At 35.8% G+C, this 15,126-nt stretch overlaps 1 protein-coding gene across 1 annotated transcript in view; it reads left to right on the top strand.

The window, feature by feature from the left end:
- TENM3 (teneurin transmembrane protein 3) overlaps positions 1-15,126 on the top strand; it is a 2,419,468-nt gene that overhangs the window by 1,604,933 nt on the left and 799,409 nt on the right. The window contains exon 8 of the mRNA XM_070253219.1: positions 2,138-2,218. The gene's annotated coding sequence lies outside the window, so the exon portion shown is untranslated. The remainder of the gene's footprint in view (positions 1-2,137; positions 2,219-15,126) is intronic.

Raw genomic sequence — 15,126 nt, 5'->3', positions numbered from 1 at the left:
AGTCTCTAGAATCATAAATGACCGCTGAGTCCCTAAACCTGACTTTGGGAATTGGCTTGTCCCCACTGTCACCTTCGGCCATGGCACATTTTACCACCCACCCCACCTCCCCAGGCTCTCAGTGGGACATCTGATAACCAGAAATTGAAGAAACATAATGCATAATGCTTTACGGTTTAAGTGCCTGATGCCTGTGTGTGTTCCACAACAACGTAAAAATTCCACATTTCTCATCAAGTTATAAAATACGAGCAAATGTCACAGGAGTCCACTTCCTACTTGCTCCAGCTCAAGATGCTCCAGGGCACCCCAGGATGTCACCATAATATGGGAGTTGAAGCTCAATTGAGAATTAGCAGTATTCTGACTGTGACAGGAGAAAAAGCACTGATAAGAGCTGGCTTTGTGAAGGGTGGCCTTTGGTAAATTCCTTAAATATTCTCATTTTCAGTTACCTCATCTGTAAAATTTGGATAGAAATAGTGCCTGCCTTATATCTTTGCTGTGGAGATCCAGTGAGTTAACGCTCTTAAAGCCCTTAGAACAGTGCGAATACGCTTGCTCTCCATAAACGTGAACTCTCGTCACTTCATGACTGTCTCTAGGGGGTTCCATGTCCAGACATCTCCAAATCGTAAGGGAAGAGTAACCTGGATGGAGGAGGAAGAGACACTTTAATCCCTTGCAAGGACCCCTGATACACTGAACTTAATCACCTGCAGAGCCCCTTGATATGCTAAAAAAAAAAAAAAAATCTGAGAGTCATTGCATGGAAATAACTACGTACCAGAGCAGATTATGCCCTCATCTAGGGTGATTTGCAAAATTTTTAACAACTAGTATGGCACAGGCACAAATACAGATATTGGCTGTACAAATTGGCACTGAGGTTTGCATGTAATGGCTGAATATCAGGTCAGGCCCCAGATCCCCACAATTTTCATCATTAATGTGAATACCTTGCACCTAACCAAATCAACAAACAAAAGAAATGACCTTTCTTCATTAGTAACCCTGATGTGAAAGCATTCTGCTCTCGAGCACAGCCTCCTCCGTAAAATATTTCTCACTTGTCTTCCATCCAACTCTGCTGAGCCTCCTTACTCCTCTCTAGCTGCTTCCTCGCTTGCTTCTTCCTTTCTTCTAAATGTGAGTGAGCCTGCCTGGATCCCTCCCTCTTTATATATTCTTCCTCTTCTTCTTCTTCCTTCTTCTGCTCCTCCTCCTCCTCTCCCTCCTTCTTCTTGTTCCTCTTCCTCCTCTTCCTCCCCTTCCTCTCCTTCCTCCTTCTCCACCCACCTCAGCGATCTCAGCTAACTTCATTGCTTTAATGATCACTTCCCTGAGGTTCGTCATTTTTTACCTGTGACCCTTGGAGCAGATTGTTTCCTCTGCTGCAGACTCGCAAAGACGCCTCTACTCTTTTTCAAGCATTGTTGTAATCCTTTGTATTAGTTTGTCCTGATGAACTGAGAGCATCGGGAGGGCCAGGCTCAGGTCTTTCTTATTCACTGCCGTATCCTTGGGCCTAGCATAGTGCCTGGAACATTACAAGTGACTCAACCTGGAGCCCCAAAGTTTTACCTGCCTTCCAAATCCTCTGAAAACATCCCTCACTGAAACTGAAATGCATTCAGCTCCCCCACTTTTCCATTAGGTTCACATTCTGTACCTTGGTCATTTTGTCCCATTTACTCAGATGGCCCTCCCCATCCATTCTTCCCTGTTCCATCTCCTGCTGGAACTGTCTGTAAGAGATCATACTCATCCTTCAGTCTCAGCTTAAGCCCCAACTCCTCCATAAAGCTTTACTCAATCTTCCTCTTGGAAGCAGCCTCTTCTGCCTCCTGAGTCCCACAGCATCTGATGTACGCCTCTGTTATGGCACTCACCAGTTTGGTATGCTTATTATACTTCTTTATTTACCTAATTTCTTTGAGGAATTATGCATTATATATCTACAAATCTCCCACACCACCTGGTACATGCAAAGATACTTAGCAATTGCTTGTTACATGAATGAGTCATCACACTATAGTTATGTAGATAAATACATTATAGTGTATTAATATATACAGTTATAGTAAAATAAATACCTTATAGTACAGCAATTTTTCTATTTGTACTGTTTCTCCAGGGCTGTACCGTAACCAACTTCTTTGCTTGGCAACTCTAATGAGCAACCTGCCACCAAATTCAGAGAGAATACTCCTTTTGGGTGAGTAGCATTTAAATTTTAAATCTGATTGTAATCAGAAAGCAAATGTTTGCGCGTCTATTTTGTTTGAAGCCCGATTTCATAAATTTTTTAAATATTCTGGCATGTTTTCTTGGTGATTAGAGGGACTTGATGAGGAAAGTTTTCAAGAAAGTTGTTTTTTTTTATAGACATTAGCATAAAGCCTTTCAATTTTGACACAATGCTGAAGTGATTCCATATATTTCTGGAAGGAATTTATATTTTTGGGTAAATTTTTTTTAAGTGTAACATTCAGAAAAATGTGCAGGTTATGAGTGCTTGATGAATTTCCACTGAGTGAGCACATCCATGTGACAGCACCCAGTTAAGAAACACAGTGCTACCAGCACCCCAATAGATCCCTCCCACCCTCGTGCCCCTTCTCACACCACCCCCACCACTCTTTCTCAGCCCCATCAAAGTTAATTACAGTCAGGATTTGTAACACTGCAGATTAGGATCCCCTGTTTTTAAATTGTATGTGAATGGAGGGACTATCTTTTTAAACAACTTAAAAATAAAGACGGAATTGAAAAAGTGAGCAGGAAGGCCAAATGATTTTCTATTTACGTAACAGCTGTTTTGCCAGATGATTTGACAGCTAATTGGAGTCGGATTGCTTTTCTTCTTAAACCCAGCAAATATCACCTGTTTTAATTGAGGGTCACTGCTGATTAAGCACTCTACTCCGGTTTTTTCCTCATGCTTGTGCTTCATAAATTATAGCCTGCCCAAGTTCAGGAAAGGTATTCATCACGTCAAATGTTTGCAGCAACTGTCTTTTATAATTAGAGCAAAAGATTTTCTTGTAGCGTTGACTGATTAAATTGGTAATTAACATAGGATGAAGATTCTGCATGGTTTCTCAAACGAACCAAGAAAATAGAGGTACACTTAGATGAGCTAAAGGCTTAACACATTTGTTAAAGGCTTTATTGTATTTAGCATAATAAATGAGAAATGGGATCACATTTATTTATTTCAAGAGAGAGAACTGCCTTTCCAGGTATCCACTCTAGAGCAGGCCTTACAAAGAGCCTATTAATCTCTGTTAATTTTTAGGCATCTTCCCAAGAAATGCAATTAAACCCTAACATTTCAAATGCTCCACTTAGTGATCTAGATAGTATCTTATTGATCAAGATCTTGAAGAGAAAGGTATTAGAGTTTCTACCCATCCTAAATTTCCCCCCAAAAACTGTTGCTTCCCAATTTATTTTATGCTATTATTGAATATTATGTTAAATATTATGACTTCTCAGCCTACTTTAGTAATTTTCGTTTTAGGGCAACTGATGCCTTTCTTAAAAATAATTTGTCACCCAAATCTCTTTACATTTACCATTAATGATCTGCAAATCACAGTGTGATATTTTTGTCTAATCTGGTCCATTATAGGTTATTTATCTGTTACCCAGAGAAACTTCTTGACTTTGCTCCTAAATTTTAGTATACACTCCAGTTTAGAGAGACCTGTGGTCCTCCGTATACCTACATCACCTCAATCTGTTCTTGAACATGTCCTTCATCGTCTTTAATTATGTGAATTTTGCATACAAGAAAACAATTAAAGTAATATTCCTCATCAAGTTTTATTTCAAGCTATTCAGTGGGTTTCTATTTATCTTAAAGAATATGTATGTTATAAATCACTTAACGAGCTGGAACATTAAAATTGGTATTAAAAGATATTTGACAATATCCCAACTTTTAAAAAGGTTGGGAATTACAAAAATAGCTACTTGGAATATATTCCATTCAGTTACTAATATGCATGAGGGTGGAAAACAGGGAGTTCTTTCCGTAACAAAGATGGGATCAATCCGTAACCACCACTGCCCCCTTCCATAGAAAACCACTGTTCTGATTTCTATCAAGGAGATTAGTTTTGCCTATCCTGGAACTTCATTTAAATATAATCAGACAATGTGTGCCTTTTTGCTTCTGGCTTCTTTCATTCAGTATAATGTTTGTGAGTTTCATCCCTGTTGAGTGTAACAGGTGTTCGTACTATTTTTACTGCTGAATACTAGTAATTGTCCATCAAATTAATATGCCACAATTTTTTTTGTCATTTTCCCATTGGACATTTTGGTTGTTTCCAAGTTTTAGATATTGTGAATAAAGCCGTGGCAAACATTTTTGTAGGAGTCTTTGTACGTATGTATTCATTTCTCTTCGAATAATACCGAGAAGTGGACTTTCTGGGTCATAGGGCAGCTGTGTGTGTAAACTTGTAACAAAGTGTCTAACACTTCAGAGCCTTTGTCCCATTTTACACTCCCACCAGAAATGGATGAGAGCTCTATTTGTCCCAAATCTTCACCAACATTTGATGTTATTAGTCTTCTGGGTTTAGCTTTTCTTGTGACTCTTTGTGGCTTTAATTTGCATTACCCTTATGATTAAAGAGATGAGCATATTTTCACGTGCTTTAGCCATTCACATATCTTCTTTGGTCGAAGTGTCTTTTTGAGTCTTTTGCCCATTAGGTGTGTTTCCTGATTTGTGGGAATTTCTAAAGTATATTTTAGATGTAAGACCTTTGTCAGATTTTACGTACTATGAATATTTTCACTCAGTCTGTGCCTTGTCTATTTTGTTAACTATGTAGTTTGATAAATAGGTGTTTTTATTTTGATGAAGTCTATTTGGTCAATTTTGTTCTTTTATGGTTAGTGCTTTCTGTGTCCTAAGAAATATTTGCCAAGAACAAGTTTGAAAATCTTTATAGTTTTGGTTCTTATCTTACATTTGAGTCTAAGATGATCTTGGATTAATTTTTTGTGCATGGTTTGAAGTAGGAGTTGAGATGCTTTTTTTCACATTTTTATGCAATTATTTCAGCACGGTTTATTGAAAAAAATAATTCATTTCCATATTGAATAATTTTGGCACTTTTGTGAAAATCAGTTGATATATATGTCTATTTCTGAACTGTTTCCTCTATTTCACTGATCTCCTCAATTACCCCTTTACCAAAACCACACTATCTTGAACACTGCAGTCTTGAAACCAGATCACGTAAGTCCTCCAACTGTGTCCTTGTTTTGTGATTGTTTTAGCTGCTTTAGATTCTTTACATTTCCATACATATTTTAGAATCAACTATTCTGTTTCTACCCAAAATCCTGTTAGCATTTTGATTGAGATTACACTGAGTCTGTAGTTCAATTTGAAGAAAAATGAGTTTTATAACGATTTGGAGTCTTGCAGTCCGTGAACATGGTAACTCTCTCCTTTTGTTCATCTCCTTTTTCCATTGATTGTGCTTTTCAGTGTAGAGCTCTCACACATCTTTTGAGCTTATTCTTAAGTATTTTATCTTTTTTATGCTACTATAAACTGAATTTAAAGTTTTCCATTTTCCATTTAGTTGTTTGCTGCCAGTTTGTAGAAATACAATTGATGTTTTACGTATTGACCTTGCATCTTGCAATCATTCAAATTTGCTTATTACTTAGAGTAGTTTTTTTCCTTAGGTTCTTTGGATTTTTAGGTACACAGTCATGTTGTCTATGAATAAAGAATTTTACTTCACCTTTCCAGTTATGCCTTTTATGTCTTTCTCTTTCCTGTTGTGCTAACTAGACTACCTGAACGATGTTGAATGTGAGTGGAGAGAACAGACATCTTTACCTTGTTCCTGATCTCAGAAGGAAAGTGTTCAATGTTTTATCATTAAGGATGACGTTAACTGTAGGCTTTTTGTAGATGTCTTTCAGACTAAGGAAGTTCTGTCTATTTCTAGTTTAATTGCTTTTTATGATGAATAGGTGTTGAATTTTGTCAAAAGCCTTTCTTCCTGCACATATTGAAATGATTGTACAATCTTTCTTCCTTTTCTGATAATTTGGTGGATTAAATTGATCTTTTAAGTGCTAAACCCATCTTGCATTCCTGGGATAAACCCCCATTTGGTTGTAACGAAAGGCCATTTTATGTAATCCTGGATTTGACTTGATAATATTTTACTAATAAAACTTACTTAAGTTTATATTCTGGAGGAAAATTGGTCTCCGATTTTCTTTTCTTGAAATATTTTTGTCAGGCTTTATTATCAGGATACTGCTGGCCTCATTAAATGAGCTAGGAAGTATTTAAGTACTTCCTTCTCCTGTCTTTTCTTAAATAACCTGCGTAGATTTATTTATCCATAAAATTTTGATAGACTTCACCAGAGAATCCATCATGGCTTGGAGTTTACTTAGTGGGAAGATTTTAATTACAAATTCAATTCTTTGAAATATATAGTTATTCACATTTTCATTTTTTTCTGTTAATTTTGGTAAATTGGGATTTTCAACATATTTATTTAAGTTGTCAAGCATATTCCCACATGTGTTCATAATATTCCTTTATTTTCCTTTAAATTTCTGTCTGAGCTGTGGCCACATTCCTTCTGTTTTTCCTGATATTGGCAATTTGTGTTTTCAATATTTTTTCTTCATCAGTTTTCCTGAGGTCCATTAATTTTATTAGTCTTTCAAAGTTCCAACTTTAGAATTTGTTAATTTTCTTTATTCTTTTTTCTGTTTTTTAATTTAACTGATTTTTGCTCTTATTCTTACTATTTCCTGTCTTCTTCTTACTTTGGTTTTAATTTGATTTTCTTTTTCCAGATACTTAAGGCAGTAATGTAGATTATTAGCTTTACGACTTTCTTCTCTTTAAATATAAGTATTTCTAATGCTACCAATTTTCCCTGAGTCATTGCTTTAGCTGCATCCTGCAAATTTTTATTCAAGATGTTGTCATTGTAATTTAGTTGAAAATATTTTATAGTTTCCCTTATGATTTATTCTTTCACTGTGCATTATTTAGAGGTAATGGTGTTTTAATTCCAAATATTTAAAGATTTTTCTAGATCTCTTATTCTTACGAATTTCTAATTTAATTCCACTGTTATTAGAGACATATTTTGTGAGATGTCTATCTTTTGAAATTTATTGAGACATTTTATTTTGTAGCCCAGCATCAGCATGAAATCTGTCTTGGTGAATGTTCCAAGTGCATCTGAAACAAATACGTACTATGAAGTTGTTGGCAGTGGTGTTATATAAATATCAATTTATTTAATTTGGCTGATCACATGGTTGAAATCTTCTTTATCCTAACAATTTTATATCTGCTTATTCTATAAAATGCTGAGAGAGAGGTGTTAAAAACTGTAACTATGAATGTGGATTTATCAATTTCTTTTATTCCATCAACATTTGCTTCGCACATTTTTGAAGCTCTGTTATTAGGTGTATACACACGTACCTATGTTAGGGTTGTTATAAGTTCTTAATGAATTAACTCTCTTATTGTTATGAAATATCCCTCCTTTATTCCAGCAACACTCTTTGTCTTCGCATCTGCTTTGTCTGATATTGATAAAGCCACATCATCTAACTTCTCCTATTGTTTTCATGGTATATCTTTTTCCAGTCTTTTGCTTTCAATCTTTCCATATCTCGTAAAGAAGAATTTATTGAGATGGTGTATATTTAGTTCTTGCACATTGTGTGGTCTGCCTTATAATTGGAGTGTTTAGCTCATTGCATTTAATATAATTAACGATACATTTTAAGTCTGCAATCTTACTATTTATTGCACCTGTTTTTGATTCCCCTATTTCCTCCTTTCCTGCTTTATTTTGGAGTTAATCAAATTTTCTTTCAATATCGATTTTAATTCTTCCATTCCGGCTCTTTAGTTGTACCTAATGTAATAGATATAATATGCAGTCTTTACTTATCAGGGTTTACTGAGTACACTTCACATAATATTTTAAAACCTCACAACAGTAGACTTACGTCTCTACTCTTATTTTTGTGCTCTTCTTATCATCCATTTTAATTCTACACACGTTAAGATGCTAAAATATAATATCCTTATTTTTGCTTTAAACAGTCAGTTGTTTAAAAAAAACTAAGAGTAGTAGTTTGCTAGTCTTGCTGTAACAAAGTAACAACTGAGTGGCTTAAACAGCAGAAATTCATTGTTTCACAGTTCTGGAGGCTAGAAGTCCCAGGTCAAAGTGTTGGCAGGGCTGTGCTCCCTCTGTAGGTGCTGAGGAAGGCTCTGTTCTCGGCGGGTCTCCTAACTTCTGGTAGTTCCTTAGCTGGGACAGCACAGCTCCAGTCTTCACATGGCGTTCTTCCTCTGTAGATACACATGTCTGCACCCAAATTCCCCTTTTCATAAGGATGTCAGTCTTATTGGATTAGGATCCACCCTAACGATCCCATCATAACATTACTACATCTGCAAAGACCCAAAGACCCTATTTCCAAATGAGGTCACATTTACAGGTACTAGGGGTTAGCACTTCAACACATGAATTTTTGGAGACACAATTCAACTCCTAACACTGAGAAGGAAAAAGAGTTTATATATACATATGTGTATTTATATTTATTTATATATATATATATGCCTATGTATTTACCATTTCCCGCGTTCTTCATTCCGTCCCGTAGATCAAGTTTCCATCTGGTATCATTTCCCTTCAGCCTGAAGATATTTTTGTAGCATTTCTGGCAGTGCAGGTTTGCTAGTGACAAATTCTCTCAGCTTTCGTTTATCTGAAAGCCTTTATGTTAATCCATTGAAAGGATAGTTTTTACTGGACAGAATTCTGAATCCATAGAATTCTGGCTTCCCTCACTTTAAAGGTGTCATTTAATTGTCTTCTGGCTTCCATTGTTTCTGATGTGAAGTTGGCCATCATTTGTATCTTCTATCGATATTTCTCAGCTTAGCAATTTTTATATTTTGAGACATATAATTCTTTGTTGTAGGTGCTTTCTTATGTATTGTAGGATGTTTAGCAGGATCTCTGACCTCTACCATCTAGTTACCATTAGCACCCTACTCCCATCCCCAGTTATGAAAATCAAATATGTCTCCAGAAATTGCCAGATTTCTCCAGGGGACAAATATTTCCCCAGTTAAGAACCACTGCCTTATATATAATGAGTCTTTTACTCTCTGGATGATTTCAAGATTTTCTCTTTATCCCTGGTTTTCAGCTATTATGTGACTAGGTATGCTTTTTTTTTCTTTCTTCATGGTTTTTGCTGAGCTTCTTGGATCTAAAGATTGATTTTTAATTTGTTAAATATTTTTTCTTATTTTCAAGTATTTTTCTCTCTCTCCTCTGGACTCTAGTTAAATGTATCTTAGACCACTTGATATTTTCCCATAGGTCACTAAGGTTGTGTTCATTTTTTTTTAACTTTTTTAAATTTTGAAATAATTATAGTTTCAGAGTAAGTTTAAAAGAAATGTCCAGGGAGGTCTTGTGAAGCCTTCACCCAGCCTTGCCCAGTATTTACATCTTGCATAACTATACCACAGTATCAGAGCTAGGAAATTGATATTGGTACAGTCCACACAGTTTACTCATTCACAAGTTATATATACACTCATTTGTGTGTGTGTGTGTGTGTAGTAGTAGTTCTGTGCAACTTTATCACATGTATAGCTTTGTACGACTACCACTACAACCAATATACAGAATTGTACCATCAATACAAGGATCCTTCATTCTATCCATTGACAGCCATACCCATCCTCCCCATCCCTAACCCTTGGCAACAACTAGTCTGTATTCCATCTCTATAATTTTGTTATCTAAAGAATGTTATATAAATGGAAGTATATACTACGCAATCTGTTAAGACTGGGGTTTTTTTTAACTTACCATATTGCTTTAGAGATTCATCCAAGTTGTTGTATGTATCAAGAGTTCGTTCCTTTTACTGCTGAGTAGTATTTCGTGTTATGACTGTACCACAATTTGGTTAACCATTCACCCACTGAAAGGTAGTCTCCAGTTTGGAAATAATCAGAGTTACTATGAACATTTGTGGACATGCACATATTTGGCATGAAAATACACTTCCATTTTTCTGGGGTAAACCCTAAGAGTGCAATTGGTAGGTGTGCATGTTTAGTTTTAAAAGTAACTATGAAGCTACTTTCCAGAGCAGCTGTCGTATTTTACATTCCAATTAGCAATGTATGAATGATCCATTTCCTTTACATCCTTCCTATCCTTTGGTGGTATCAATATCTTTTTCTTTTTAGCCATTCTCATAGGTGTATAGTGATATTTCATTGTGATTTTCGTTTGCGTTTCCCAAATAGCTAATGATAGTGAATATGTTTTCATGTGCTTATTTTCCAGACATGTTGCTCTTTGGTGAAATGTTTGTTCATGTCTTCTTCCCAATTTGTTATCAGATTGTTTAGGGTTTTTTTTTGAGGAAGATGAGCCATGAGCTAACATCCACCACCAATCCTCTCGTTTCTTGCTGAGAAGATTGGCCCTGAGCTAACATCTGTACCCATCTCCCTCTACTTTTTTGGGGGGCACTGCCACAGCATGGCTTGATAAGCAGTGCATAGATCTGTCCCCGGGATTTGAACCTGCGAACCCTGGTCCACCAAAGCAGAGTGTGTGAACTTAACTGCTACACCACCACGCTGGCCCCTAGATTATTTGTTTTTTTAAAGCTGAGTTCTGAGAGTACTCAATATGTTCAAGACACAAGTCCTTTGTTGGATATGTGATTTGAAAATATTTTCTGTAATCCTCTTTAAAGAGTCTTTCACAAAGCAAATGTTTTTAATTTTTATGAGGTCAAATTTATCAACTTTCCCTTTTATGGATAATGCTATAAGGGTCAAGAGAGAATTCTTCACCAGTTTTAGGTCGCTAAGATTTTTCTCCTCTGGTTTATTGTAAAAATGTTCTAGTTTTACATTTTACCTTTAAGTCTCTGATCCATTTTGAGTTAGTTTTTGTATAACATGTGAGCTTTAGTTTAAGGTTGATTTTTTATGGCCTATGGCTATCTGTTAATTTTTTTTTTCTCTCTCTCTCTCTATTCTTGAGATTGGGTAATATCTTTTAATCTTTTTTCAAGTTTACTGACACTTTATTCTTCGGTCTCCAATATTCTGCTAAACCCATCCAGTGAATTTTCCCTTCAGATACTTTACTTTTCCATTCTAGATATTCTATTCATTACTGAGAGTGTCTCATCTGTTCAATCATTATGTTCTTATTTTCCTTTAAGTCCTTGAGTATCTTTATAATAGCTGTTTTAAGGTTCCTGCCTGCTAATTTTAACATCTAAACTATTTGGAATATGTTTTGATTGCTTGATTTTTCTCTTGATTATGGGTCACATTTTTCTGCTTTTTCTCATTTCTAGTAAGTTTTTTTTAAGTCTGCTTTTTGGTGAGGAAGATTTGCCCTGCACTAACATCTGTTGCCAATCTTCCTCTTTTTTTTTCCTCCTCAAAGCCCCAGGACATAACTGTATATCCTAATTATAGGTCATTCTAGTTCTTCTATGTGAGGTGCCACCACAGCATGGCTTGATGAGCAGTATGCAGGCCCACACCCAGGCTCCGAACTGGTGAACCACAGCTGGCCAAAGAGGAGCATGCAAACCTAATCACTTGGCCACAGTACTGGCTCCTTATTTCTCACAAATTTTAATTGTACACTGGACATTGTTGATGATTTGTTCTACAGAATCATGGAATCTGGTTATATTGTCTTCCTTTAAATGGTGTTGAATTTTTTTCTGGCAGGCAGTTAAATTAAGATGGATCATTTTAAAACTGTCAGAATGATACTATTTTTTGTTAGGGTGGATATGTCTCCATTTTGTCCTCTGCCTTCGAGCATATCCCTTACACTGGGACTTCATCATTGCTCACAACTCAGTGCTTTGAGATGTTTAACAAATTCTTACCACTCAGCCTTAGCTGGCTTCAACATCTTTCCTTCCTGCATGACCATAAATAAAAGAGATAAAGAAAGATGTTAGCTCTCAGCCTCACAACAAATAGCCATTCTCTACTCAATCACATACAGTCTTGCCTTCCATATGTACAACCCAAGCCTCAGCCGATGACCCACAGAGAATCTCCATGTGGATTTCCACTCCTCCATATTCCTACCCCCTACCCTGCAGCATACTCCTTTCTAGTACCCTACCATGCAAATTCCAGATGCTTCTGCAGCCCTGAAGTCTGCCTCTCTGTTTAATGATAACACAGTGCTCTACTTTGGCTTTGCTTCCCTTTATGCATTCTAGACACAGCCACAAGGCAGGAAGCCAGGACAGATATGGAGTTCCCTTCACATGTTTCCCTTCTTTCCAAGATCATGGTCCTCCATTGCCTATTGTCCATTGCCTCCAAACAGATGTCTCATATATTCTCTTTGGCTTTGTTCTTGTTTAGGGTGGAACAGTGGGTCCAGGGCCAGTTATTCCATCATGGCCATGTGTGGAAGCTCTTATGATTCATCACAATTTTTAGTGATAGACAAAATAATTGCAATGAGTCTGTGTCTTCATTTTGGTAGAGTTAAAGGACATCTCATCATGTTCATATCTAGCTAAATATTGTCCCCCCACCTCTTGTAAATACAGTCAACACATTCCTGGTTTTGCTAACATTGTCCCAGTTAATACCTATTATTAATAGCTCCCCATTTGACTCTCAAAAATATTCTAGTTTTGTCAATAAATTTCCTGGCTACTCTATTTATAAATATTAATCATAATGATTTTTAGTTTGAGAATCCTGTAAGATCCAACTTTGTCTTCAATATGCAATCATTTTTAACCTTCAGTTTACCTTTTCCAAATTTAATAGTGTTATTTCTTTTTAAGAATATCTTTTTTCTTTACCAATTTGTAAGTCTGCATACAACCTACCTCTCCATTTGATAGCACTTTGAAATGTTTCAATGTAGTCAAAATCTGTTTTGAGAAATAAGCTGTGCAACACAAATCATACTTTTTGTTAAGGTATTTCTTACAAAGGAAAAATGTATTCTATTTACTCAAAGATTTCTCCCTTTTTAGAAGAATTTTTATTGTCAAATGACAGCAAATTGCTCTTACAAGCCATGGTTGGTTGGATTAACTCCACGGACACTTGGATCCAGTGTCTTGGCCTGATGAAAGTGTGAATGGTCAAAGGCATTGAGGTATTCAGGAGAGGAGAAGTTAAGACATGTTCTTATTTCTTGAACCTCTGTCCTCAGTTCCTCTGACAGCCATTTATATTTTAGCTATCATGACCTGGCCTTCTAAAAATACACATAATAACTTGGATATGCCCAAACACCCTACAGGAAAATCATTTATGCAGAGAGAAATGTCCTAGATTTTCTTACATTTAGCAAAAGAATGAATTGATTAAGTAAAACAGCGTTTGAGACTAAATTTGGTATCTCTGGCCATATATATGACTACTCTTATTTAAGGGTATCATGTTCTCTGGACTGCATTTCTGGCCATGTAGTCAATGCCTAGATAGCTTAGTAAACATGATGTAAGGCAAGCAGTCTTATTCACTATTTATTTTCTTTGAATATACACCCAGTTAATGCAACCTGACAACTTGAATAGTTACCTAGTTATTTTTCAATCCCCAAGTTATATATCATATTGAAAATGGTAAGAAATGTTGAACTTTCAAATTTTATGCAAATGTGTTGTATTTCTATATATCTGCTGTTCAGCAACGTATTATTTTTATGCATTTATCTTAGACACTATTCATAACCTATTTAATGTCAGACGCGTACCTACAATGACACACAGAGAACACCTCTCATTAAGCTGAAGGTTTTCTTTTATGATAGCCCCTGTAGAAGATTCAAACTGTTAGTCAGAGGCACTTATTTTGAGACAGTAGCAGCTTGGGTGCTGTAATATGTTCCCTCTGTTTTAAAACATCCCAAAGAATGCTGTCAGCTCTAAGTTTCTATACCTAGAATCTACTAAATCAGATCAGACCATTTTTATATAACGGTTGCAAATGTGTTTTTTGGAATGTTAAATCTGTTTCTATTTTTCAATCAATTTAAAATGTGTAGAAAAAGTGTTCTGATTGTATATTATCCAATTTTCATCAGCTGCCGGAAGGAAATGCTGTGAAAATCTGTGATTTAAAACCCTTAAAACTTCTGCTTGAAATGCATGTTTTGTTAAGAACATTAGATATGCAAAGTATCTTCAACAGAATTTTGATGTCTTTATTAATAGCGTTTAAAAGTTTGAGGATTTCAGATATTCATAGATTTTATTCTCCTTCGTTTACAAGGTCATATATTTTCGACCTTTATATTTCTTCTTTTGGAAGTAACTGGAACTGTGAAGAAAAGTGATAAAATAAAGACAAAGGAATAATTACATTATTGATAATAATACTACCCTTGCTAAGATTTAATGGAAAAATGTATTTTACGCAAGATATAGAAATAATCATAAATATCAATAAACACTTATTTAAGACCCATTGTATATAAATCATTTGCCTAAGAGCTGGGTGAAATACAAAGATCTTGTCTTCTATGAGTTTGCAATCTAGTTAAATAAATTAAAAAACACATGCCAAAAGGGTAGTATATGTAAGTGCTGTTGGAGTTTAAAGGAGTGAGAAAAAAAACGTTTCTTCCTCTGAGAGTTCACAGTGAAGTGGGATTTGAGTTAAGGAATGAAATTAATGCATGACAGTTATTCATGATTAACATACTATTGAATAGTAACAAATTTAAATGCAATATAATTTTTTTTTTTTAAAGATTTTATTTTTTCCTTTTTCTCCCCAAAGCCCCCCGGTACATAGTTGTGTATTCTTCGTTGTGGGTTCTTCTAGTTGTGGCATGTGGGATGCTGCCTCAGCGTGGTCTGATGAGCAGTGCCATGTCCGCGCTCAGGACTCGAACCAGTGAAACACTGGCCCGCCTGCAGCGGAGCGCGTGAACTTAACCACTCAGCCATGGGGCCAGCCCCTAAATGCAATATAATTTTTTATTAAATCTAAGCAACCTACGTTGGATGTGAAAAAAACGGTAAAAA

Source organism: Equus caballus, chromosome 27 (assembly GCF_041296265.1).
Source record: "Equus caballus isolate H_3958 breed thoroughbred chromosome 27, TB-T2T, whole genome shotgun sequence".
Classification (NCBI taxonomy): Eukaryota; Metazoa; Chordata; class Mammalia; order Perissodactyla; family Equidae; genus Equus; species Equus caballus.
Note: the sequence above shows the minus strand (reverse complement) of the source record. Positions and strands in the feature narration are given on the sequence as shown.